The sequence below is a fragment of the Panthera pardus genome, unplaced genomic scaffold (assembly GCF_024362965.1).
Source record: "Panthera pardus isolate Hobbes unplaced genomic scaffold, ASM2436296v1 HiC_scaffold_17, whole genome shotgun sequence".
In the NCBI taxonomy this organism is placed as follows: Eukaryota; Metazoa; Chordata; class Mammalia; order Carnivora; family Felidae; genus Panthera; species Panthera pardus.
This window is the reverse complement of record NW_026526732.1, coordinates 109,678,536-109,703,670: the sequence shown is the minus strand read 5'-3', so window position 1 is coordinate 109,703,670 and position 25,135 is coordinate 109,678,536. Positions and strand designations below refer to the sequence as shown.

Below are 25,135 nucleotides of genomic sequence, written 5' to 3'. Positions count from 1 at the left end.
CATGAGGTCCTCAAGGTCACGGTCTGCACATCTAGCAGTCGGCTGCCAGCGGCAAGGAGATTTAAACTGCATTTCTCTTGCCTTCGTTTCCCTCATCAAGTGGTCATATGGGATTTATTAGAAAGGGTTATTTATTGTTACTTTTTTCTGTACAAAGAGGCTCGGGTCTTAGCCAAATATTTCTAAGCGGGGAGAGCAAATTAGGAAATAATATATCAGCCCTGAAACCTCTCTGCCCGCTTTTCCTGTCTGCAAATTCCTCAATTAACACCCTGGTCCGTGAATATTTTGAGCATGTGGGTGTCTGACACCAAATAGACGAGCGATCCAGAGTTTTCCAGAATGACACTTCTGACCCTCGAAAGTGAGTCAATGGTCCTGGCAGAGCTAGAAAGCCGAAGGAGGGAAACGTATTTTCCTGGATCCACCCCTGTCCCTCCCAGTTCTGTTATGGGGTGAACTGGGAAGACCCCCGGGCCTGGGGCCTCCACCCACCCACCCACCCACCCCTGGGGTGAACTGGGAAGACCCACCCAAGGAGTCCCCGAAGGGTATTGGTCTTGTCACAAGAAATTCAAGGACACGCGTGCAGCACAACCAGCCACACAAGCGGGAAAGTTTATTAAAGGGAAAAGTACGATCTCGAGACACCAGAGCAAGCGGCTCGAGAGAGACGGAGACAGAGAGAGACAGAGACAGAGAGGACAGCCGCCATCCCCGAGGGGTTGGGTTCCCCCCTCCCCCATGTTTCACCGCCGGTTGGGAACCCGGGGACAGAATGTTCAGGACTCGGGGCTGGTCTCCCACGTTTCCTCCTCTCTTGCTCAGACCCTCCCGTGCTGGCGCCGCCTCCCGGGGCCCATCCCGTCCGTGAGACTTGGAGATAGTGAGGCCTGCGGTGTAGATAACGGGCATCCTGTCTCAAGTACGACCCCGTGGATGGGTTTGGCCGGGGATGGGTGGGGGGAGTTCGGGGGTCGTGAGCCAACGGCCAAGAAACAAGTCTGGAGACGTCTTGGGTGCCAAAAGGTGATTGTATATAACCGCCCGGGGACAGGACCCGCGGGCAGGGAGAGATGCCCTGGGGTTGCTAGGAGTGACGGGTTCTCTGTTTTTGGGTTTGCAGAGGGCAGGAAGGTAGAGATAACCTGATTCTCTAAGGAAATTTCTGTCCGCTGAACGCAGCGCCTACAGGGCCTTGGGGGCCTGGCTGTGGTTAAGATAAGGCTGCTTTTTGTTTTTAATACAACAGCGACAGCAAGGCAGCGGTGAGTTCCTTTCTGAGCTCCGTTCTGGGGGCCTCAGGCGTCTAGCAGTGGATGCAGGTCCTGAGAAGGTGTAATTGAAGCCACATTTCTCCCACCTTTGTTCTCCTCAGTGGGAAAATGTCTGTGACTTCTGCTGGTGACGGAACCACAGACGCTCCTGACGGTGGTTGGCTCCCTACGTTCCTAGGGTAAGGGTACAGCCAGATTTCAGCTCCAGCTCGGAGATCTGAAAGGTGCAAATGTTCACCAGTCCCCAAGGTAAGAAACCCTGCAAAAGCGCTTAACGCGGTGTCTGGCCCGTTGAGGGACCCCCCAGAGAAGTGGATAGTGGCAATTTATTGCTTTGCTCGTGCCCGTTCAGGTTTCTTTCGGGGAACCGGGGTAAAGCCGATCACATGAAGTGTTGGAGGGACCCCAAAATGAATCAGCGTGGAGCCCATGGCTTCAGGCATTTTTTAATTCACTTTTTGACCGAGGTACAGTTGAATACTGTGTTAGTTTCAACCGCCCCACGTAGGGACTCGGTGGTTGTGCACCTTGTGAAATGATCGCTGCCATTGTGTGGCCAACGTGTGTCATTTTACACAGGGACAAAAAACCTTCTGGGTGATGAGCATGTTCAAGATTTACTCTCTAGCAAAACTTGCAGCTGTGTAATAGAGTATTATTGACTGTGTGAACTTCGGTTACTTATACATCGAACTAAATGTGTAATCCACTATGTACTAAATAAATAACATATCTGCATTTACTTGTGTGTACGAATGCCTTTAGATGTGAGTGCTAAGGAGTGCTGTCCGCCCCCTCCAGCTGGGGGATAAAGGAAGGGAAAATTCGGTGGGTGTAGGGAGTCGGGGGTTGCAAAGTGAGGAGAAAGGGGGGACTCAGGCATGATGACATAATTTTAGGGGGCAATCCCTTGATTTATTCAGCAGTTAGAGAGCTTCGATCGTGGCCACGGCTACAGCTCAGGCACAAGGGCCTTGTCCTCAGCAGAGAGTGAGAAGGCCTTTCTCCAGAGGTGGAGAAAAAGCTCTCCCATCTGAGGAAAAGTAGGAAAAAAAAAAACACACAAGTGAAAAGCTCCGAGGTTTGGCTCCACAGTTTCTAAATCATACATCCCTGCGAAGAAAGACTTAAAGGAGTCTTTGCACAAAGGACTTAGCTCTAAGCACCACCTTTGATTCCACTGCCCCGGCAGCGACCGGTTAAGCTGTGGTTAGATAACGCACAAGAGCAAAGAAGCATGGGATGGGGGAGAATTCATTAGACACAAAGCAGTTCACAAAGGGCCTTTCTCCTGCGAAGGATTTCAGATTTTATCCTGTCTTAAAAGCTTCAGCCCTGGGGGAAAGCCTGTCCAGACTTGCAGTTCACAAAAACCTCTGTGTCACTTGGGCTTTGGATGGTGGAATTGGAGGGAGGGTGTTGGAAGGAGAGGTTTCCTGACTGGAAAATCTACTGCTTTATTCAGCCCTAGAGATGAGGAAGTAGCAAATCAGCTGTCCCCTTTGCTGAAAAAGATAGCTAGAAAATGATTGTCATACCCCCCACGGAGATGGCGGGAGCCTGAATTTGGGTGATGGGATGGGAGCAGGAAAGGAAATGAACTTTTCACAAAATTCTCTGCCCCCACTTCCTCTTGAGTATTTAAAGGGTAGACTTGGTGATGGGTTGGATACGGAGGAGTGGGGCGAGGAAAGGAAAGGAGTCTGAGAAGGCATCTAACTTCCAGCTTTGGATTCATGTGGGTGGTTGTGTAATTAACCAAGGTAAGGAATATGCAGAAGGAAGAAGGGAGCGTGGGGTTGATGAGTTGCAAGAAATGTGAAGGGTCCAAAGTTTCACCCAACATGCCAGCTAAACCTGCCGTATGCAGTTTCACGGACGCTGGTGTAATTCACGAGACTCCTGGGTCCGAGACAATGGAAAGTCTATTATTCCAGTAGTAGCAATAACGGGATTATCAGCATTTTTTCCTCTGGTTCCCTGGCTCTAGTTTGCAGAGGGCAAAACCATGGCATCTGTACACGTGTGGATTCTGTTACAAGAGAGAAACCCTAAACCCATGGATGTAAGCACGCCTGTCCACTGCTCTAGAGAGACATTGTCTCTGTCTTCCAAGAGTGTTTGCTGTGCAAGCATCCTTGGAAAGAAAATCCAGAACAAAGGGGGCATTCATTGCCTTGCTAGCATTACATGAAGAAATGTGAGAGATTCATGAAGGATTACGTCCCAACACCGAGTTGCTTCACCAGTTTTTTCTTTTTCTTCCTTCCTCCCTGCCTTCCTCCCTTCCTTCCTTCCTTCCTTTCCTTCCTCCCTCCCTTTCTTTCTTTCTTTCCTCCTTCCTTCCTCCCTCCCTCTCTTTCTTTCTTTCTTTCTTTCTTTCTTTCTTTCTTTCTTTCTTCTCTTTCTTTCTTTTCTTTCTTTCTTCTTTCTTTCTTTCTTTCTTTCTTTCTTTCTTTCTTTCTTCTCTTTCTTTCCTTCCTTCCTCCTTCCTTCCTCCTTCCTTCCTTCTTCCTTCCTTCTTCCTTCCTCCTTCCTTCCTTCCTTCCTCTTTCCTTCCTTCCTTCCTCCCTCCCTCCCTCCCTCTTTCTTTCTTTTCTTTTCTTTCTTTCTTTCTTTCTTTCTTTCTTTCTTTCTTTCTTTCTTTCACAAAGTCTTCAGAGACTGGATGAGTTGGTGGAGGGTATGTTCTCCTCAATAGACCAGAAGCATCAAAGAACATCCACAGAGCTATTGAGATCTACATTTGTTATTTGTACACTCTTGCTGTGTGGTTTACATTTCAATAAACAATAGAAAAGAAGCTTGGCTTGGGGAGTTTAAATCTGACTGTTCGCCTCAACTCACCTGCCCAACAGAAGGGTAAACGACCCATGGGCATTTCTAGTAGCTGTTTCCTCTGGGCACCAGTCTCAGGGTAGCTGGGTCTCTTGAATGGAGGGTGCCAGCCACACATGTGGTTTTGTCTGGTAAAGCAAATGATGAGGACTAGTTGAGTATTCGGTGTTTGAAAACCGATGGAAACCCGTTAAGAGATGAGGACAATAGTGTAGAATGGAAATACAGTTCGTCTGTTAACTTAATCCAGTGCCATTTTATAATTTTATATGAGCTGCTTGCCTACTGGAACTGGAACAACATTCTTGGCAAGTCGGTCAATCAAGCGATTGCAGCAGGTGGATTCCTGTTGTTGGAGCCCAGGTAACACCCACCGTGTGGCTGCTCTTTCAGCCCACTAAAGATCCAGGGTGCAAGATGTGCAAGTTCAAGGGGTTGCCTTTTCTTTCCGTCCCAAGCTTCCCCCAAAGACCGAGAAAAGGAAATCTTTTGACTCTCGTCTAACTACACGCACTGACTGATGTCTGGTAAGTCCTTCGTCTTCCTGAACAGTGTAGCCACTCGACATTTATTATTTTTACTGCCTGGTGCCCTGAGACCATGTTGCGATCCTTTTGGATTTAATATTCGATTTTGTGACTTCCGCCCGCTGCTTATTTTTACAAGGTTGTGAGAGACGCTTGCCCTGTTGTGTTTAGGTCAAGTTAATGGAGGTTTTTTTTTTTCCTTTGAAAAAGCTGTGAGTGTTATAAAGAAACGTTGTAGGGTCACAAGCCAAGTGGGTTTCCTTATAGGCAGGAAAAAATTCTATGAAGCGACAGGCGCTTAGAGAAGATATTTCTCGTGTGACTCTAATAGCAATAAGAGTAACGATCATGTTGGATTACTTCTGCAGCTTTGTTTTTTGTGTTTGGTTTTGTTTTTGCAAAGTGCTATACTTTCTCTGAGGACTGAGCTCAAGGCCCTCATATTATGAAGCTGACATTCTGCCTACGGTGCCCCCAACGCACCGGACAAGAAGTGTTCTGTTAGGGTTTTCCAGAGGTTTTGTAGCAACTTTGGTGATTTTTTCCATAGCATTGTAAAATCCCCTTTCTCTGTCATCCTCTGGATCACTTAGGATGAAATTTCTTCTTTGGGCGATTCCCAAACGGAGTCTCCTTCAGGGGCTTTCAAGTTCTGTTCCTTCCGTGGCTCCTAGCAGGGCAGAGATGGTGTTGATGGCAGTGAGCTCGGGTGACTTGAGGTTTGGGGTCACTCTAGGAGAGGGGACTTGGATTTAGGGCAAGGGACAGGTTATGCAGCACAGGACCCGTCACCTTGTGCTATATGTCACATTTCATCTTTATGATTTCTCCAAGCCCCGTGTTTCCCAACGAGGGGGGAGCAGAATCAGTTTAATGGTGTGTGGCCTCCAGCATTGGAAAGAAGAGGATAGAGTCTGAACTATCAGAAGGCAATGAATGCGTAAGAGTAAGTGGTAATTCAGGCCATTTTCTTCCTCCTACATTTGTATGTCTGGGTCCAGATGTAAACTAAAGCTCAAACGAGTCATGGCCAAGAAAGTGTGGAAGCCGAGGCCGCCAGCCCCTGAGTTCTAAGTGCTGACGCTACAGCCCAGTAGTTTACCTGGGCTTCCCCGGAGCCGAGCAGAGCCGCGGACCAGAGAGGAGCCCTCCGGCGTGGGACAGAGGGAACAGTTCTGTGCTTTTGTTGCTTTTCAAATAAGAGTCTGACTTTTGATAACTTGTGACCATTGTCAATGAGACTTTCCCTTATGCTCTGGAGGAAATGTTTTGTGTGTGTGCCTTCCAGACACCTGTCTGAAAGGCCCTTCTTTTTTTCTGAACAGGTCCTAGGTTATTCTGTGCTGTGCTCAGAATCCCCTCTCATTTTTTAGTGACATCAGAGCCTGTGATTTGAGATTATCTTCCTTCCTGTTACTATTTACTGGGATTAAAATGCAGGAATGGAGACGGGAAAAAACAAAACAAACACGACATAAAAGTGCTCACGCCCGAACAGGGACTTGAACCCTGGACCCTCAGATTAAAAGTCTGATGCTCTACCGACTGAGCTATCCGGGCTCGCTTGCTGTCCCCTTAACACATCAACTATAGTCAATTTATCTGCAAACTTGAAGGAGAAAATTCTTTTAGAAGTTTCACTGGTGATTCTGGTTTGGAGCTATTCATTCACAAAATGCTTGTTAATACCCTAATTAGCATAGAAACTCAGTCGCAATGAAAGTCTTCTTTAATACCCTGACCTAACTATATTATATGAATTATAATATTGCCCTGAATGTTTTCTTTCTCTCTATATACATGGCATAGATCAATATTAGATAGATATTATACTGTATAGAATTCTGAAGCTTCTGCTGGGAAGCTTCTAGGCTTCCCAGAGAAATATCTCAAATATTCTACATTTGGGCCCAAATAGAGCACTTTCCAAAGGAAGCCAACATGACACCGGCGCTTTTAAGGGGCAATTAAATCACCTTTTAGGCGGCACTTTGGATATCTGAATACGGGTCGAGAGCCAGGGGAAGCTGTTTGATTTTGTGCTGGGTCTCCGCTGTCTTTATTTACTTATTAACTTTTTAAATTTAGATAAACTTTTAATTTTTGAGTAGTTTTAGATGTGCCAAAAGGTTGCAAAAACATAGAGTGCCCACATACCCGGCGTCCACTGTTGCTCACACCTTACACGTGTATGCACTTTAAAGGGCACCAGTTAGAATACCGCGCACGTCCGCGTGTGCATTTCTCAGCTTAGACAGATAATGACCCACATTCGTGTGTCCCGCCGGGGTCGTATCTCTTCATCTCCCCCGGATACACACTGTCTTGAACTTGGGGTTTATGCTCCCTCTCCCGTTCTTTATAATTTGGCATCTATTAAGGTGTTTCGAAGTTCCCGAACAATATACCCTGGAAACTTCCGTCACAGAATTGAAACTTCAGGACTTAAAAAACAAACAAACCAGTCGCAGCTTTACTTAGGTATCTCTGTTTACTTAATCATCTTCTCAGTGGGTGTCCTTCCGGACCAGCACAGTTTGGGCATGAGATTCTCGTGATCACTGAAAACGGGCCCTGCAAACTCTAGGGCACCCTAACATTTCCAGGGGCTGGGACAAGGGTCCAAGAGAAAGCAGGAGGCCTTCTGCTGCCCCACCCCTCCCTCGTCTTCTCAGCCTCCGGAGCCAGGCGTGAGGAGAGGAGGTCCATCCTTCTGGAAGCCCGCTTAGGGCTTTGGGCTGGAAACTCTGGATTGTGGGAGTGGCCGAGAGGGGAGTGGGGTGACTAAAGCTTCTCAATTTTAGCCCTGGACGCCCTGAGTCCCAAGGCAAACTGTGACCCTAGAAGACCTTCTGCTCTGTGCGGTCTGGAGCCCCCTGTATCACTAGTATCCTTTTATCTAGGCGGAAGGCCTTCCTTGGGTAGTTAATTCTGGAGCCAGTTTGTTATCTTCAAGTAAACATATATCCCTTGTTCCGGGGCTCATTCGTTTCTTCCACTCCTCTCTCAGTTCAGCTGCAAGTTTGCAGCGATCTTCTCAGCCCATAGTCGGCCTAACGTGGCTGCAGTGCCCCTCAGCCGTCCTTAAGGAAAGGAAAAAAGGAAAGAAAGAAACTTTTAAACTGGAGGTCCTCTCTCCTGTCTCTCAGTAGATTTTTCAGCAGTTGGTTCCCTCCTTTGGTCGCTAGGTTAAGTGCTTGACAAGGGTCCGATGGCTGGAAAGCCTCTTCCGCTCGGAATACTGATGTTGTCCCCTTAACCATTTCATGATTTTGCTGAATCAATAAAGGAAACTTTAACTTTAGTATTGAAGAAAATCTTAATTGCTGGGGGGAAAAAAAATAAGGTTGAAAGAATTGGGAAGAGTTATAAAGAGACGCCCTGTGTGGTTGGGGATGTAGCTCAGTGGTAGAGCGCATGCTTCGCATGTATGAGGCCCCGGGTTCGATCCCCGGCATCTCCAAACTGTTTTCCCTGCGCCATCGGAAGCTGTGGCTATGTTTTTATAATGTGGAATCATTAGACTTCGTATCCTCGTCTTCGTTAATTTTCTAAGGCGTTCTTATAGCCACTGCATACAGAATCATGTGTGTAGAGAGGGAAACAGGACAACTCTAAGGTATTTTGCGAAATCTTTATCTGAAACCGATAAAACTGGCAACTTAGAGAAAAAAAACACCCAAGGGAAGAGATGGCCTAAGCGGAGCAGCCTGCCAATCAGCCCAGGGCCTACCAGTAAAAGGCTATTTGTAGTATCTGGCTGGCCTTTAAAGGCAGAGATAATCTTGGCCTGAAAATACAGAGGGTTGGGCGGGAGGATAAGGGGGTATTGCTAGCCACCTCTTTGCTGCGTCACCGCAGGAAGAAAGTAGGATGAGTCTTGGGAGAAGGACGAAGTCTAGGTCGGTGGGGCCAAATTCGACGTCTTGGGTACACCACATTACTTATAATATAAAAAAATAAACAATAACCAGAGTACATGCTTGTAAGGACTTTGGAAAGGCGCCTGTCGCAGTTGGCCGGTTAGCTCAGTTGGTTAGAGCGTGGTGCTAATAACGCCAAGGTCGCGGGTTCGATCCCCGTACGGGCCAGTGGTTCGTTTTCTATTCGGTGTCCACTCGCCCTGAATGCTGACCTCCCCTTGTGTCCCCCGGAGAGGCGGCGGCGGCGGGGGGACCACGGTCCGGGGGAGGACAGCGGCTTTTTGCTTCAAGTGCAGACCACCCCAGGGGAACCCCGAGCGCGCATCTCGGCAAGCGGGCACGCTCGGAGAGTTTGCCCCGAGAAGCAGAAGGGCACCGGGACGCTGTAGGGGTGATTCAATTCATTAGGAGGAAAACGGCGTCGCCGAACGCTGCCCCCGAGAAGAGTCAGGAAACAAGTGTCTTGAATCACGGCGGCGCGGGCTCGCGTCCGTGCGGACTGAAGGCAGCGCTGGTCACGCAGGCGGGGGAGGAACCCGAGTGCAGAGAAGCCCGCTGTCCTCATTGAATGGATGGCCCCGTGAGGAAGGACCAGGCCGCTGGGCACAACCCACCCTGCTTCCGTCCGCGTCCTGGGGGCCGGCTTGCCGACGCCCGCGGCCCCTGCGTTCTGGCCATTTCTGGACGGGGCGCCCCTGCGTCCGCCTCATTTTCCGCCACGGCCGGCTTTCGGCTCCTTAACGGTGTCCCCCGCTTCCCACACAGCTCATCTCCTCTGAATGCTCGACCCCGCGTCCCCACGGCCCTCCGAGCCACGCCCGCGCTCCGGCTACTTGCCGGGGACCCCGGGAGCAGGGGGCCGGCCGGGGGTCGTCCCACAGACCGGCTCCGCGAGGTGACAAGCAGCACCGGCTTCTGCTGCCCTCTCAGCGGCCACGGTCTTTTCTTACAGTGGATGGGCCGGCGGCCCTTGAGAAACAAGGCTCCGTTCACTCCTTACAGGGATTATTGGGTCGCGAGATGAGCCGGCGAAGTTCTGGGAGCCACAGAGCGGGAGGGTCAGAGTAAGGGTCGGTGGTAGTTATATTTGCCCAAATATGAATGAAATGCAAAAGATAAAATAAAGAAATTCACCAAATATTTAATATATTCAGAAGAGCCAGAAAGCGTGCGGCTCGTTGGTCTAGGGGTATGATTCTCGCTTAGGGTGCGAGAGGTCCCGGGTTCAAATCCCGGACGAGCCCTGTTTTGTTTTGTTTTACAGAAAAACAGGTGCAGCTACAGTTCAATGAAACCACTCGACCTTCACGTGAAAACGCGTTCGCTGCATACGCTCTGGATCCCAATAAGTGACTTTTACTAAAAAGAAACAAACACTGTTTAATTTTGGCTTTTACTCGGTGTTCCATCGGCTCTAAAGTGACTCTCGCAGAGGCAGATGTTTCTGGTTCTCCAAGTTAGTTCCAACTCCACGGTTGTGATCCGATCAAAGTGCAGGAAGACGATGGTCACATCTCCATTCAGTGTCATCCATCGTTCGTTCATCACTTTTTTGTGGAAAAATAAGACAATGAGCTCTAGAGTTGGGGTTCTGGCAACCTTCGTCCAGGATATTTCGGCTTTCCTCGTTCGCACAGGGGTGACTATCTCCCCCCGCCCAGTCCTTCAGGAGACTGAGGTTCTGCCTCCTCGTTGGGAGGGGACGCTTTCTCGCTTCCCGGGGGGTGCTCTTGGTACATTCACTAAGCAGGTATTTGTTTACCATCTATTATGTTCAGTGAACTTTTGAGGTCAGTGGTAAACAAAACACACATTAAAATGAAATTGCACCCCCTTTCCCTTCTCTGCGTGTGTGAGCCTTGATGGTGGGGAAGTACAAAATATGAACAAGCGGTGGGAGGAGAAACCCGCAGAGACTGCCTGCGGGGCCACAGCCACAGCCAGAGGTGCCTCGTTGGGCCACAAAGAGGGCGCAAGGGCGCCTGGGCTTGGAAGAGCGATGGGGGGTGCCAGGGTTGGGGTGATTCGCTCAGCACCCAGAGATGCCGGCCCTCGGATCCGGGAAACTTTCTGTGCCGTATTCGCAGCAGGTCGGTGAGAAGGGGGGGTGGGGGGGGTGGGGGGGTGGCGAGGTAGGGAAAGTGAGCCGGTTTCAAGAATAACAGATAATGCTTATATACTTTGACTTTCACGTCTTCTTTGGAAGACAAAAACAATCAGACAAGACCTGGAGCCCTACAGTCGCAACAGGGCCAAGAAGAATTCGTATGTGCTCATAACAGATTGGGGAAGACCTAACCCCAACTGCCCGGCTAGCTCAGTCGGTAGAGCATGAGACTCTTAATCTCAGGGTCGTGGGTTCGAGCCCCACGTTGGGCGGTTGCCTTTTCCTTTCAACGTGTATTCTCAACTCCTTTTCTGTCCACTCACCTCCGAAGCAAGGCTCCCCCCCCAATGTCAAGCAAGAGGAGTTTGGGAGGTCAACGCTTTTAAATGTGTGGAATGATGGAATCACCGGGAGCGGCCGCGGTTCACGGCTCTGCTCAGCTACGCCTAACGTGCTCTCTTCCTCTTGCAGAGGTGGGCCTCATCGCCCCCTAGCGGGGAATGCATTTTCTGGCCTCTTAGAGATTTGTCTTGACATTGCAAGCCTGTGGTAGGGCATGAGCTTTGTATTTTTAAGCTCCTCGGATGATTCTGAAGCACGAAAAAAGGCTTAGGATGGCGGGAGAAGGACGCAGAGATGTTGGCAAAGCTAAAGTCTGAAGGTGGAGAAAAAAACGATCCAAACACAGGGAACAGTCTGATGGGCAGAGGTCAGAGGTGACAATGTCCAAGCAGAGTTCTGAGATCCGCGACTCCACTTTCTGGCCCAAGCAAGTGTCATTCCGGAATAATGGGAGGCGAATTTGTTATTTCCACTGCCTCACACATCGGTTCGGTTTCTGATCACCTGCACCCAGACAGCACAATACACCTCCTAATTGTGGAAGGTACCGAACAGTCCATAATAGACTGCAACTGCCTACAAAATAAAATCTAACTATTTCGGCTTGTTTTTCAAAAGCCAAACTGCATTTCTACCCCCAACTCCTCTGAGCTCTCCACCCTCTAGAATAAACCTGCCCAGATCCAGCCACCGAGGTTCGCTCACTGTGTCCTCTTTTTCCTCCTACAAATCCATGCTGGTTGGGACTAGGTCGAGTCAGCTCTGTGCATGGACGATATTATCCCAGACAGGGGTGGATTTTGCCACCACTGACTGACTTGAAAACCATTCCCCGTGGTCAAACTGACCAAGACTTTTCCAAATGTCCCTTTAGGAAAATTCCATCACGCCTGTCTTACTTTATCATTCCTTTGAAGCGTTCGTGGATTCACTGGCAGTGACTGATGAAACACCCATGACCGTGATGGAGAAACCACACACATACACAGCTCTTCATTGATTCTAAAAGCACAACGAACCACATATGTTCCTCTCACTTCCCTAACCTCGACCCGATGTTCTCTTCAGGCCTCAGGACAACTCATGAAAATGCTCTCACTTGAGTATCCACATCTGGCTGGACATGTGAGTCACCTGGCGAGCTTTGCAAATTTGATTCCTGAGCCCAGCTCGGCCCTAGTGAAGCTGAATCTCCGATGCTTTAGAAACCAGGGCTTCCGAGGGGGTTCGTTTCATTTTTAACACGACGGATTCGGTGGCCTGGCCCGGCTGGAGTACCACGAGGGGTCAGCATCTTACCGGAAAGCCCTGTTTCTCGGTGTCTCGGGTTCAGAAACTTGACGTCGCGGGTCTTTTCTGCCATTCGCCCTTCCTCTTCCCAGGCACGTAGACTCTGCAGGGATGGGGTCCAGATTCCCCCAAATGAAACACACTCGTCCCTTTGTTCGTATCCGCACGCTCACTGAGCGCCACTCTGTGTCAGGCGGTGCACTGGGGGTTGGGATTCATCGGTGGACAAAGCAACGACCCCTGCCCCTTACATTCCGCGTAGTAAATACACAACTAAACGAAAAGCAGAGTTAGAGCGTGGTCAGGGTGCTGGGAATCAGGTCGGGGGCACGCTGCAGCAGGAAACGGGGCTGTCAGGTGAAGCTTCCCGAAGGGGACTTTTGAGCAAACAGGAGCCACGGTGTCATTTTCGAGGAGAGTTTCTAAACAGAGGACTCAGGCCGAAGGCAAAGGCGTGTTTGTGGCCGCGTGGTCTCAAAAAATGTGAGACCTTGCAGGCAGTCAGGACTTCGAGCTGAGTGATGGCAGGAATACGTCTCAGAAGTGTCTGTGACAGGGGTCTAACCTACCTCTGAAAAGGATAACTGGCTGTCGCGTCGGGAACAGATCTCAAGGGGACAATACCGGTCACAAGGAGACCTCGTCAGGAGGCTCTTGGTGACCAAAGGTGTCAAGTCAGCCCGGAGGGGTCACAGGGCAGGAGCGGAGAAGTGGCCTGATTTCTGGGACTTTCCTGGGGGTGCGAACGACAGTCAAGAAAAACTTTTAAAGTCAGAGGGCGACTTGGTAGATGTACACCAAGAAACAAACTGTTAGGGGGCCCTGTGTGTGTGTGTGTGTGTGTGTGTAGGCCAAATTCGTATGGAAGGTCGCTAGGGTATAATCAGAGCAAAAAGAGACGGGTGACACTGCTGGTGTCGCTGTAAAGACGCGGGTGCTGCTGGCTGGCTGTGTCCCCACTGAGCGGAGCGCCAGCCCCGCGGAATCGCGGTGTGGAAAGACTGCCCGCTTCTGGGCGCCGTGGAGTCACCGCCAATTTACCCCTCTCCACGCGCCCCCCTCCCAAAGCTTCCTTGTCTCTTTACCCAGGCGCCTGGATGACTATCGTCTGATCGGATCACTCGCCCCCCGTGATGTTACACTTAGTCCCCAAACTATCCAGCATTTCACCTGCTCCGCTCAACTGCATCTGTCGTTGGGCGCGGGAGTCACGTGTTTTTCGCCACGTGGATTCCCCAGAGGTTGGAGGTCCCGTGTCGTCGTGTACCCAATGACACCGAGAATCAAGAGTCGACATGACATGGATGAACAAGAAGGAACTTTCCTAGAGGGCTACACTGACCTTGACTGTCTTCCAAACCAACGGATGAACACCCTTCTCGTGCTGGACGCTCAGGATGAAAACACACGCAACGTGGTCGCGGCCTTCAAGAAGCCTGTCATCTCCCCACTGGGAGAATGTAACTGATTCAGGGGAAGTGAAACCCCCAGCTGTGTTTGAGCTGGCGCTAGGAAACGAAGGGGCTTGGCGTGACGGGTTTAAAGAAGTAGGTGACGGTGACGGGACCGGGTAGTTACGAAATCACCCGGGTTTACCAAGCAAAATCCGAGGAACAAAGACCTCGTATCTGGTTCAGATGTTCTACCTGCGAGAGCCTACAACCACTGAGGATTTCCGGACCACGTGTTGTGGGCAGACGAACCCCAAGTTCTTAGCGGAAAGCCTGAACCGCCTTTCCTCGCCCCGCAGCCCCTGCTGAATGTTTTGGGCTTCTGGGGTGCCTCGGGGACTATACTGGGTTATCACGGATAAAAACAAATAGTGCTAATATTAATAAACATACCCGATTGTCAATGAACTTATTGCATTTCTGGCTTCTAAACAACCTTTGAGTTGCTTGGAACAGACTGCTTTTTCCTATTCTTACTAGTCCTTGGCTATATTGTTAAAACTGAATTGACATACTTGAAAATTGAATTTCTGAATCTGAGACCTGTGGCATCACCTCCAAGGCCAAGGCTGTCCCTGAGCAGCTAACCTAACTGCTTCGATAAAACACTTGAACTGCAAAGGGTGTTTGGCGGGGCGGAGGGGTCTTGTTATGCCAATCTGCCAAAACAAAACACCACTGGGCGCTTGAACAACAGAGATTTAATTTCCTCAGTTCTGGAGGTTGAGAAGTCCAAGGTCGAGGGGCCAGCTGATTCAGTTTCTGGTAAGAGCTCTCTTCTTGGTTTGTGGACGTCGCCTTCTCATCGTGTCCCCGCGCAGAAGGGCGAGGGGGGTGAGCTCCCTTCCGGTGAGGACACTAATCCCACTGCATCGGGGCCCCATCCCCGTGACCTCATTTAACCCGATTGACTTCCTTACTCCAAATACAGCCACGCTGAGGGTTCCGTGTAAACTTCAGTAAAGCTTTCACATGAATTTTGGGGAGACCCCCCCCCAAAAAAACCCCACCCAAAACACACTGTGGCATTTGGAATTCGGAAGCTTCTCTGGCACACGGTAGTCAAACAGTTGTTGAAGGAACGATTTAGCTGCACTGTCTGTACAAAACTCAACCCCACCTTCTATACATCTAACAGTGTATGATAAACATGACTAAATTAGCTAAAAAACCGCCTTACAGTGGCTTTTCCTCAGGACAGATACTCAGGAAGCGGAACGCAAGACTGTTCATTACTAGAGCTGGAATGGTGCTGCATGGAGCCAGATAGGAAAAAGACAAAAGAAAATACAAAGAAGCGAGTAATTTGAGGGCACCGACTACAAGGCTGTGTAAGCCCAGAGACAGATCCGAACTCGGGAGGTCAGTCTCTGAGAAAGCGCAAAGGGGGACAAAACCGCACTGTTGTGAACAGGAGGTTCTAGTTCAGCCTGTTCCGGAAGCTCCAACAGCAATCTGTCAGTCAGGTGTGCTTCTGGAAGCCTCGCTAGGTGAGGAGAGGAAAGGAAGAAAGGAGGAGGCGTGTCAGAGGCCACAGGTCCAGGAGAAAGGAAGAACCCTCTAGGCACGCGTGCTCATCTGTGCAAGCAGCCCGGGGACAACCGCCTCGGCATTCCAGAATCAAAGGACAGTATCATTTTCTGAACAGGAAATAAGGAAAATGTAAGGAAGGACTGCAGCAGTTTTCAGAGATTATGGCTCAAGAGATCTGTCCACGTGACTGGACTGGAGGGCGTGGCCTCTGGGAAAGAGGCCTAAACTATGGCGCCAAAGAACAATGAAACCAATGCGTCAAGTTGCCTCCTTCTTTCAGGCCTGTCACACAGGAGTCTCATGAAGGATAAAACACTGCCCCCACTGCTGCACCTATTGCTACCTTTTTGTTTCATGTGGTATATTCTTGAACTTTCCACTCTGACTTACCCAAAGGTGTGGCCCAGATGAAAACCTTTCAAAGCGCCCTGTGAGGGCTCCCCTGCTTGAGCGGGTGGGGGGACTGAGTTCACCCCATACACTTTGCTTTACGAATGCTATTTCGTAGGATATTCACGACAATACCTCTTAGGACCTGTATTATTTTTATTATCATCACCCCCATTCTGGACAGGGCATGGGGAAGTTAGAGAGGTCACAAAGGGGGGAAGAGACAGGATTCAAAAGTGGCCTAAGTGGTCCGAACACTAATGAGGTAACAGAAAGAGAAATTATGAAGATAATTCCATTTACAATGGCACCAAAAAGAATAACAAACCTAGGAATAAATTTAGGAAGTTTCACCAAGGAAGTGAGAGACCCATACTCCGAAAACTGTTTAAACACTGATGAAAGAGACCGAAGGCAAGACAGACAAATGGAGAGATGTTCCGCGCTCGCGGACTGGAAGAATCAATCTTGTTAAAATCTCCATACGACCCAAAGTAATCTACAGATTGAATGCGAGCCTTATCAAAACACAACTGCGTTTTTCATGGAATATGCAAAAAAATGGGTATGCAACCACAAGAGACCCGCCCCCCCCCCCCAGAGTCAAAGCGATCTAGAGAAAGAAGAACAAAGCTGGAGGTATCATAAACCCATAAAATTCATATTTCAAGATATATACATATGCATATATACATATATAACATGCATATTGTATACCATGTACATTATATAACATATACACACTTCAAGATACACTACGAAGCTGTAATAATCACAACAGAATAGTACTGGCGCTAAAACAGACACATTGGCCAATGGAATAGAGAACCCAGAAATAAACCCACACGTATCTGGCCCATTAGGAGAAAAGAGGCAAGAATATCCAATGGGAAAAAGGCAGCCTGTCGACAAATGGTGCCCGGAGAACTGGACGGCAACATGCAGAAGGACGAAACTAGACCACTTTCTTACGCCATTCACAAAAACAAACTCAAAATGGATGAAAGACCTAAATGTGAGACTTAAAACCATAAAACTCCTAGGCGAAAACAGAGGTAATAATTTCTCTGACATCAGACTGCGCAACATTTTTCTAGGCAAGGGAAACAAAAGCAAAAGTAAACAACTGGGACTACACCAAACCGAAAAGCATTTGCACAGTGACAGAAACCATCAACAAAGTGAAAAGGCAATCTACCGAACGGGAGAAAATATTTGCAAGTGACATGTCCAATAAGGGGCCAATATCCAAAATATATAAAGGACTTGCACAACTCAAACACCAAAAAACCCTAAACAATATGATTAAAAATGGGCAGAGGACCCAGACATTTTTCCAAAGAAGACATCCAGATGGCCAACAGACGCATGAAAAGGTGCTCAACATCACTCATCATCAGGGAAGTGAAAATCAAAAGCACAGTGAGAGATCACCTCCCACCTGTCAGAACAGCTAGAGTCAAAAAGGCAAGAAAACAGCAAGTGTCGGCGAGGATGTGGAGAAAAAGGAACCCTTGTGCACTGTTGGTGGGAACGTACATTGGCGCGGCCGCTGTGGAAAACAGTAGAGGTTCTTCAAAAAGTTAGAAATAGAAGTACCCTATGACGCGGTAATGTCACTACTGGCTAATAACCCAAAGAAAATGAAAACACTAATCTGAAAAGGTATATCCGCGCCTATGTTTATGGCAGCATTATTCAGAGTAACCCATATGTGGAAGCAACCCAGGCGTCCATCAATAGAGGAACAAATAAAGAAGATGTACTATGTACATACAATGGACTATTACTCAGCCAGAAAAAAAATGAGACCTCGCCATTTGTGACAACGTGGATGGACCTAGAGGACATAATTCAAAGACAAATACCATATGCTTTCACTTATATGTGGAATCTCAAAACAAAACAAAGAAACAACAAAAAAGCAAACTTTTAAATACACCAAGTTGCAAAGAACAAACTTGTGGTTGCCAGGGGGAGGTGGGCAGGAGAATAAGTGAAATAGATAAAGGGGTACAAATTTCCAGGTATAAGATTACATCAGGGAGGTGAAAAGTACAGCGTTGAGAATACGGCCAATACGATTACGGTAATATTGTCTGCTGACAGATCGTGACTACACTCACCATAGTGACCACAGTAATGCATAGAATTTTTGAATCATTACACTGTATCCCTGAAACTAACATACCACTGTTTATGATACTTCAATTAAAAAAAAAAAAAAAACAAACCCAAGTGGCCTAAGTGGCCCCAAAGCCTTTGTTCTTTCCATTGTACCATACACACTACTGAATGTCTGTTGCCCTAATTTCTACCACAAAAATTCGTTATTTACTTTTATATTGTGTTAAACAGAGCCTACCTACAGGAGGGTTCAATGCACATACATTTCTTGCAGTCTTACAACGCTGTGACCTTTAAAGCACATTTCACAGAAGCGGCTCTGCACTCCCCCCGGGACACACGCAGTCTGCACCTGGGGCGAACCGGTCTCTGCCCTCCCCCCCCCCCCCCCCCGCCAGGGTCACTACCGCACGCCCCCCACCCCCCTCTCCCCGGGATGTGGGGCGGGGTCACAGCTCGCTCAGCCCGCGGGGCCCGCGGCCAGCGCGCGCGCGGGAAACCTTACTGCAGGGACAAAGGAAAGAGCGACCTGTCGCTAGGCAGCGTGGGCCCCACTGGACACGAAAGGACCTTTATCTGACGGAAAATTACGCAGTGCACAGCGCGAACTACGGAACCTTCAGGACGGCTCACCGGCCCGGCGTCGGGCGGAGCTGCCAGAGCTCCGCGGCCCCGGTCGCCCCCGCCGCACGTCGCGCCACGCCCTCCCGCCACGTGACCGCCGCTCGCCACGTGACCCCCGGCCACCCGCCCCCCCCCCCCCCCCCCCGTGCGGCCCGGCGGTCCGCTGCCCCCGCCCTGGCTCCCGACCTGGAGGAAGGGAGCACGGCGTCCGGAGGGGGCGGGTGAAGAAGCCAGGAAAGTGGGCGGCCGAGCGAGTGCCCCCGGGCGGGCGCCCAAAACGGCCGTCGGGGCGCGGCCGTGTGGAGCCCCTTCGGCCGAGGGGGGCCCTGGCGCGCTTTCCTTTCCTGGGTGGGCCTACCTGCCCCCCGACCGGTCCCCCGAACTCCTGCCGCTTTCCGACCGTCGCGTCCGGGAGTTCGGCGCGCGCACGCTCACCTGCGTCTGAGAACACTCCCGAAGGACGTAAAGGGACCCCAAAACTTTCCTGCTTTCTCCCGGTTTCACCCCGGGTTGCATTTTATTTTGCAGATCTATAGAAAGGAATGTTAGAGATTCATATACATGAATCAGGCAAGACTCTTCACCTACAAAAATACAGGTTGTACATACACATCTCAGCGTCCCTCGCATCTACCGCCTGTACCGCCACCTGCCCCCCTCTCTCAAGGCTCCCTTCAGACCCGTCTTTTTCATCTCCGGATCTTTTCTCACGTGGAGCGGGACAAAATGCAAGGCAGCTTTTTATAACATTTCGATGCATTTAACTTTTTGACAGGTGTGCTTTGACAAAATGGATACTATGAAATACACCTATAAAATAACATTTAGTCAATTTGGGCTTAGGGTGGAGATAAAATTTTATATGTAATTCATTCAGACCGTCCTCTCTTCTAGTAGATGGTTCGTGAAGACTCGAAGAGGTTAATGGCCAAATTAAGTGATTAACTTGCTTTTAATTCTTACTCAGAAAAAAAATTTTTTTTTTCTTTGTCCCACAGGTGGTCTCAATGATCTACTTGCCCAAAGGGGGTCATTTGCCCCATCTGTGTGGTTCCATCGGGTGACAGTGTAATGATATTTAATGGAAAGTGAAGAAGGACAAAACATTCCTGATGTCGATTTCATTAACAAGAGAGTAACCGACCTTTTTGACCTTCAGACAGTCACAGAAAACTCGGTCAGAACCTCACACTTGGCAAAATTAACTAGTATTTGAAAGACATTAGTTTCTACCTTGCGTGAAGATAGAGAAGAATTTAAAAACGTAGTTTTGGCTCCCTATCGATGTTTTTGCCGAGTTCAGAATTCGTGTGGTAAACCATTTGTCTACAAAGACAAATGTCAATGAAAGGACATTTTAGCGTTTCGGAGAGCTTAACCCTCTACTTCTTTTCTTCCTCCTCCCCCTCCTTCTGTTAGTGACCCTGTTAGAATTTAAGTCCCTTCAAATCCTATTTCTAAGTTGAGTCAAAATCGGTTACTGAAATGCATTCCTCATCATAGAAAACGCTCCTCGCTAAGTCCTTAGCCGTTTCTGTGCCTCCTTATTTTATTTTGCTTTTTGCAAACCAGTGGAGGCTCCCGTTTCCTTCTTCGTCCAGGGCAGTGGACCTTGGAGCGTCCGTCGCGAAGGAGCGCGGGATTAAGAACCGAAGAGCGGACGCGGCCAGGGCGGACCCGTAAACCACGCGGCCGAGCGAAGGGACCAGCGCCTACGGGCTCCCAAGCGCGCGCAGAGAAGGCATCCTCGGCGGGAACGCTCAGCAGTGTGATTCCTTCGATAGCTCAGTTGGTAGAGCGGAGGACTGTAGTGGAAAGCTTCTCGGGCATCCTTAGGTCGCTGGTTCGAATCCGGCTCGAAGGAATTCGTGTTTTGCGTCCTTTTTTTTTTTTTTTTGAATCCTCACCCTCAAAAAGGTGCATTTCAGCTACATACATCCCCGATGTGCGTCTCCTAAGACTATTCCCGTTGTACAACGAATCTAATTTTTAAAATTACTGGTTTCTGTAACGACGACTAATACGCGCGATCAGACAGGCTTCAGCCGCACACTTCACATACAGCGGGGGCCGCAGAGAAGTCCTGGGCCCTGCCGAGGCGGAGCAGAGGCGGCCCTACGGGGCTGGGGGTCCGCTGACGCGTCCGCGCTCTCCCACAGGGGAGACCCGGGACCCGGGAAGGAAGGACGGTACCTGCGTAGGAAGGACGCGACCTGCGGGTAATCGGTGGGGCACGCGCGCCCCCTGGTGGAATTTGAGTCGCGAGTCTCCCGGACGGTGTTTTTCCTGCTCGACTGCAGGCAGCCGCCCACAGTGTCAGGGCCGGATGAAATTCTGGGATTCAGGGGCACTACTCCCCCTTCTCGGTTTAATTGTGTAACAGCGGTTTTGAACCCTGCCTGAGGAAAGTCGGTGGACACAGAATCACTTGGGCGGGTTTTACAACGCGCCTCTGCCTGGGCCATTTTGAAGGTGCGACCTAGGCATTGGTAGTTTTAAAAATTCCCAGGTGGCATTCATGCGCTGCAGGGGTGGAGAACCACGGATAGAAGAGAAACAAAAATCCTAGAATTAAAAGTAACAGACAAGGTGGGGGAAATGGGTAGGACTTTCTGCCCATTTTGGGAATCAGCTCAAAAGATAGAGATTCCGCTTATCAACAGAAAGCATTTGCTAATTTTGCGCCAATCTCATTAAAATATATTAATCCCACTTGCGCCCTGGCTCAAAAATGGGATACCGAGCACCTCCCGAGTGGGAGAGTCCTCAACTACAAAGATACTAATCAGATCAAGTAAAGAAGAGTTGTGTGCGAATTTTGTCCTCGGTAATTTTTTGTATTTTTTGAATTTTTTTGTATTCCTTCCTGTGCTTCAGAACTTTTAGTCTTAAATGATTCTCAAGCTTTGGTGTATATCAGAACTCAGAAGCCCAGGCTTCTTGCATTGGGGTAGTGTGAGAACCACTGCCTAAACCATATTGGAAACTATCCCTATTAAGGGCTGAAGATTGGTCTTAACCGATAGCTCCTGATGAAGTTTGTTTTTTGAAAGCGAACTGGGGCAAAAGAGTAAAGAAGAAAACGGGTCCGATTTTCTTTTCAAAGATAACTTTTGGGCTCTGGATGCAAAGTGTATTAGAGAGTCCGGGCCTGAGCTTCTGAAGGCACCACCGAGGTTCTCCACCCTCCCGTAATTGGGCCATTTTCTGCCACAGCCCGGTATCAGTATCCGCATCATCACCACCACCTCCAAAGATGTAGCCGTCCGACTCCAGAGGAGGAAAACTGCATGCATAAAAAACAAGTCTGAAATATACCTAATTATGTGGCTCTTCACCATCTCACTAAGAAATGGGAATCCTTCCTTCCAGTTTTAAGAACTTGAGGTGGCCCTACATAGGTCAGATGCGTGGGAAATAGATTGAGAATGAAAATACAATATTAATGCATAAATAATTGAAGCGTCGATTCGTAAGTCCACGTGGCAGGGACCAATATTCAAATCTGCAAAACGGTTGCCAAATCCTAAAGACCTCAGCCTTCCTATCCTGGCACTGTCTGAAGGCCTTCCCTGTTATGAACTGGGCCTCGCTCCCAGCTGGTGATGTCTCCATCATCTCCATCTGTTTAGAGGAGCGGGAAAGCAAAAGCCAGCGGGGAAGAGAACGCAAAACTGGAGAATGCGGGCATCGATCCCGCTACCTCTCGCATGCTAAGCGAGCGCTCTACCATTTGAGCTAATTCCCCGTCCGGACACGCCGCCACGCCTCTCTTCCCCACTTTGAAAGCTGGAGGCCATTCAGAACGCGTCGCGCCACCTGTTTGTAGTCGGTCTTAGCCAATTGTTTGGGGTGCGGGGCCGCAGATCAACGGCGATTCTGTCCCTCGGCGCCACCTACAACCTGTCCTACGCTTCTGGACCCTGTCGGTAAAAGAGCTCAGAGTGCAGCTGGAATCCAGGCCGTGGAGTCCTCAGAAACACTTGTCTTAGAAATGGGGCAAGAGTTTAACCCTGGACGTCTATCTGTGGAAACAGGGAATGGAAGGAAATTACAGGTGCATCCAGGAGGGGAAACTAAGTTCCTCGAGCAAAGAGGCTCGGCTTTGGCCTTCGCAATAGGCTTTGACAATCCCTGCACCCCTACATTTTCCACCAGTTGACTCTGCTGGCTTCAGAAACAGACTCTCCGGAGTCCCCACAGATATCCCTTAAAAAAAAAAAAAAAAAAAAAAAAAAAAAAAAAAAAAAAACCCTTAAAAAAAACTGGCTTTAAAAAAAGAAAATCCCCGCCTGTGGATACATGGCCACGAGGGGGCGCGCGTCCCAGTTTATTTCTCCTTTCATTCTGGCTTCTATATTTCTGATTTTGATTAAAGGGTGTAAAAGTTATTTTGCATTTTTCCAAGGTAAACATTAATCGGATGCTAAGATAATTCTGCCTGCAGTCTGAGATCTAGAGTCTTTGCAAAAAGACAAAGGCAGCAGTCACCTCTTTTTCTTCGGGACTTATTGGGTACTAAGTACCAGGTACTGTACTAGGTGCTGCTTACTGTACAGAGCTAGCTCCGAAAAGCAGGATTCGCTGGGCATTGCCAGGAGCCCATCACGTGCAGGAAAGCCATATGAAGGCTTTCAGCCCCATCTACACCTTCGACTTCTTTGCCTAATATTCCATCATTAGAGACTTCCTCTATTTGGTTTAGTGTTATTTTTCAGTCTCAGTGAAATTGAAGCAAGCGATCAAAATTCAAACGGAGGAGAAACATCTCAATTAAGAAAGTGACTCTCCGTCCCTATGCAGAACAGCCCTTCCCGAGATCCTTAAAATGCCCTTCACGTCTGCTCTCCTTTTTTGCTTTTTCTTTGCAATCAGGGCTGATAAAAACGCTGATGAATAGCCCTCTGACTGACGAAAACTTCCACCTTCTTGCCTCCCCACAACTTAGGCAAGAGAGTTCACAACTCGGGTTTTCCGAGTGTGTGTAGAAACCCACGGTTCAGTTCAAAACTTAGCTCCAGGCCAGCCCCGCCCTGACTGTCCCCAGAATCTGGATGTGTCTCCCCTATTCTTTCCTGGACAGAATTCACCCTGCTGCAGAAGTCCATTTGGCCTCTGCTCACTTTTTCCTCCCTATTTATTTTCCCTATGATTCTACTAAGGGTGTAGGTGTGTGTGGAATTTTAGCGACAGTAGGCCTGCTCCACAGCTCAGGTCCATGGACGGAACACTGGCATGACTGACCGCACCGGCAGCGACTGGTTTGTCTGGGGGCCTGCAGCCATGAGCTGGGAGTGTTAGTTTCCAGTCCCGCTGTGCTGGGTGTTACATTTCCCAACACTCGGCTTCCACAGAGACCAAATGAAAATCAAGAATATTACTTTAAAACTCACATGGACGTTTTACCAGTTGTTACCAGACTCCACTCTAAGCTCTCTGTTCTGGACTGAATTGCGTTCCCCCCAAATTCACATGTTGAAGCTCTAACCCCCAGGGTGATTGTATTTGGAATAAGGAAGTAACTAAGGTTTACCAGCTTGTAAGGGCGGGGCCCTGATCCCCTGGGATTGGTGGCTTACAGGGGAGCCACCAAAGAGCCCATTCTTTCTCTGCCCTGTGAAGGCACAGCCAGGAGACGGCCATCTGCAAGCCAAGAAGAGAGCTGTCACAGGAACTGAATGGCCTTGGTCATGGGCTTCCAGCCTCCAGAACTGTGAGAAAAAAATAATTTTTGTTGTTTAAGCCACCCCAGCCTGTGGCATTTTGTCACAGCAGCCTGAGCAGACTAAGACAAAAACCCCTTTTTAATCTGCCTCGTGATAAAGGAGATGGGAGTCTGTGAACCACATTGCTGATTTACTGCCAAAAGGGAAGCTAGGAGGAGAATGAAAGGCTGGAGAAGGAGGAAAGGTGGGCTTACTCCTTCCTGTGTCCTTTCCGGGAACTTCCTGTTCCTCTAAGTGTGGCCCCAGCGATGAATCCATCACCATCCTGAAATTTCAGCACTTGTTGGCAACGTTTTCTACTTGGTATTCAAAGCACAGAAAGGACACCTGATAATGTTAAGAGAAGCCGTCCACTTCTTAGGACCCTTTTTCTCTAGCTGCTAATCCTCTATTAGGTTAGGAACATTGGAAGGAACGTTACTAGATTCCGTTTCATTAGCGTCTCATGGAAAGGGACTTAATTACTGAGCTCCCTATCAACTATGAGCTCTCAATGTTTCTAATAGGAGGCACTGGCAATGGCCATTTGAAGAAAAATTTGGATTTTTTTTCCCAATAATATGGTTTTGTAGAACTGTTATTATAAGAAGCACAGATATTTTACAGAGAAACCCACTTAATCTTTTCCTTAAATATATTACAAAGGAAAAGCCCTTTTGCTCCAGGTAGTTTAGCAAATTCTCTACTTGTGTCTATTTCTGTAGCAGGTGCAAGGAAACTGATCAATTTCTGTTGAACCTCAATGTTGTCTGATTTTCTCTGGGTAAGGAATATTTATATTTCCACTTAAGAATTTTAAGAATTTTTGTTTCATTTTAATTGCTCTACTATAATTATGCAGTGGAATGTGAACCACCCAGATCATATTTATCCAACTAAGAACATTTACACACACACACACACACACACACACACACACACACACCACTCCACATTTTTCATCATTAGAGTTAAGAATAGACACGATTTCCCATTGGACT

The 25,135-nt window shown here is 48.7% G+C and overlaps 2 long non-coding RNA genes and 7 other non-coding genes across 9 annotated transcripts; 6 read left to right on the top strand and 3 right to left on the bottom strand.

The window, feature by feature from the left end:
* Positions 1-991: 991 nt before the first annotated feature.
* Positions 992-2,015, top strand: LOC109252643 (uncharacterized). The gene is made up of 2 exons (XR_002074109.2): positions 992-1,526; positions 1,630-2,015. It is a non-coding gene; the product is annotated as an uncharacterized LOC109252643 (long non-coding RNA).
* Positions 2,016-6,129: 4,114 nt separating this feature from the next.
* On the bottom strand, positions 6,130-6,202 carry TRNAK-UUU (transfer RNA lysine (anticodon UUU)). The gene has a single exon. It is a non-coding gene; the product is annotated as a tRNA-Lys (tRNA).
* A 1,831-nt stretch (positions 6,203-8,033) lies between these two features.
* On the top strand, positions 8,034-8,105 carry TRNAA-CGC (transfer RNA alanine (anticodon CGC)). The gene has a single exon. It is a non-coding gene; the product is annotated as a tRNA-Ala (tRNA).
* Positions 8,106-8,659: 554 nt separating this feature from the next.
* On the top strand, positions 8,660-8,733 carry TRNAI-AAU (transfer RNA isoleucine (anticodon AAU)). Its single transcript has one exon. It is a non-coding gene; the product is annotated as a tRNA-Ile (tRNA).
* Positions 8,734-9,737: 1,004 nt separating this feature from the next.
* Positions 9,738-9,809, top strand: TRNAP-AGG (transfer RNA proline (anticodon AGG)). The gene has a single exon. It is a non-coding gene; the product is annotated as a tRNA-Pro (tRNA).
* A 1,062-nt stretch (positions 9,810-10,871) lies between these two features.
* TRNAK-CUU (transfer RNA lysine (anticodon CUU)) lies at positions 10,872-10,944 on the top strand. Its single transcript has one exon. It is a non-coding gene; the product is annotated as a tRNA-Lys (tRNA).
* Positions 10,945-14,152: 3,208 nt separating this feature from the next.
* Positions 14,153-18,158, bottom strand: LOC128777811 (uncharacterized). Its single transcript, XR_008423133.1, has 2 exons — positions 17,332-18,158; positions 14,153-15,237 (listed from the first exon to the last, which is right to left on the bottom strand). It is a non-coding gene; the product is annotated as an uncharacterized LOC128777811 (long non-coding RNA).
* A 2,045-nt stretch (positions 18,159-20,203) lies between these two features.
* Positions 20,204-20,293, top strand: TRNAY-GUA (transfer RNA tyrosine (anticodon GUA)). Its single transcript is given in 2 exon segments — positions 20,204-20,240; positions 20,258-20,293. It is a non-coding gene; the product is annotated as a tRNA-Tyr (tRNA).
* Positions 20,294-22,104: 1,811 nt separating this feature from the next.
* Positions 22,105-22,177, bottom strand: TRNAA-AGC (transfer RNA alanine (anticodon AGC)). The gene has a single exon. It is a non-coding gene; the product is annotated as a tRNA-Ala (tRNA).
* Positions 22,178-25,135: the final 2,958 nt, after the last annotated feature.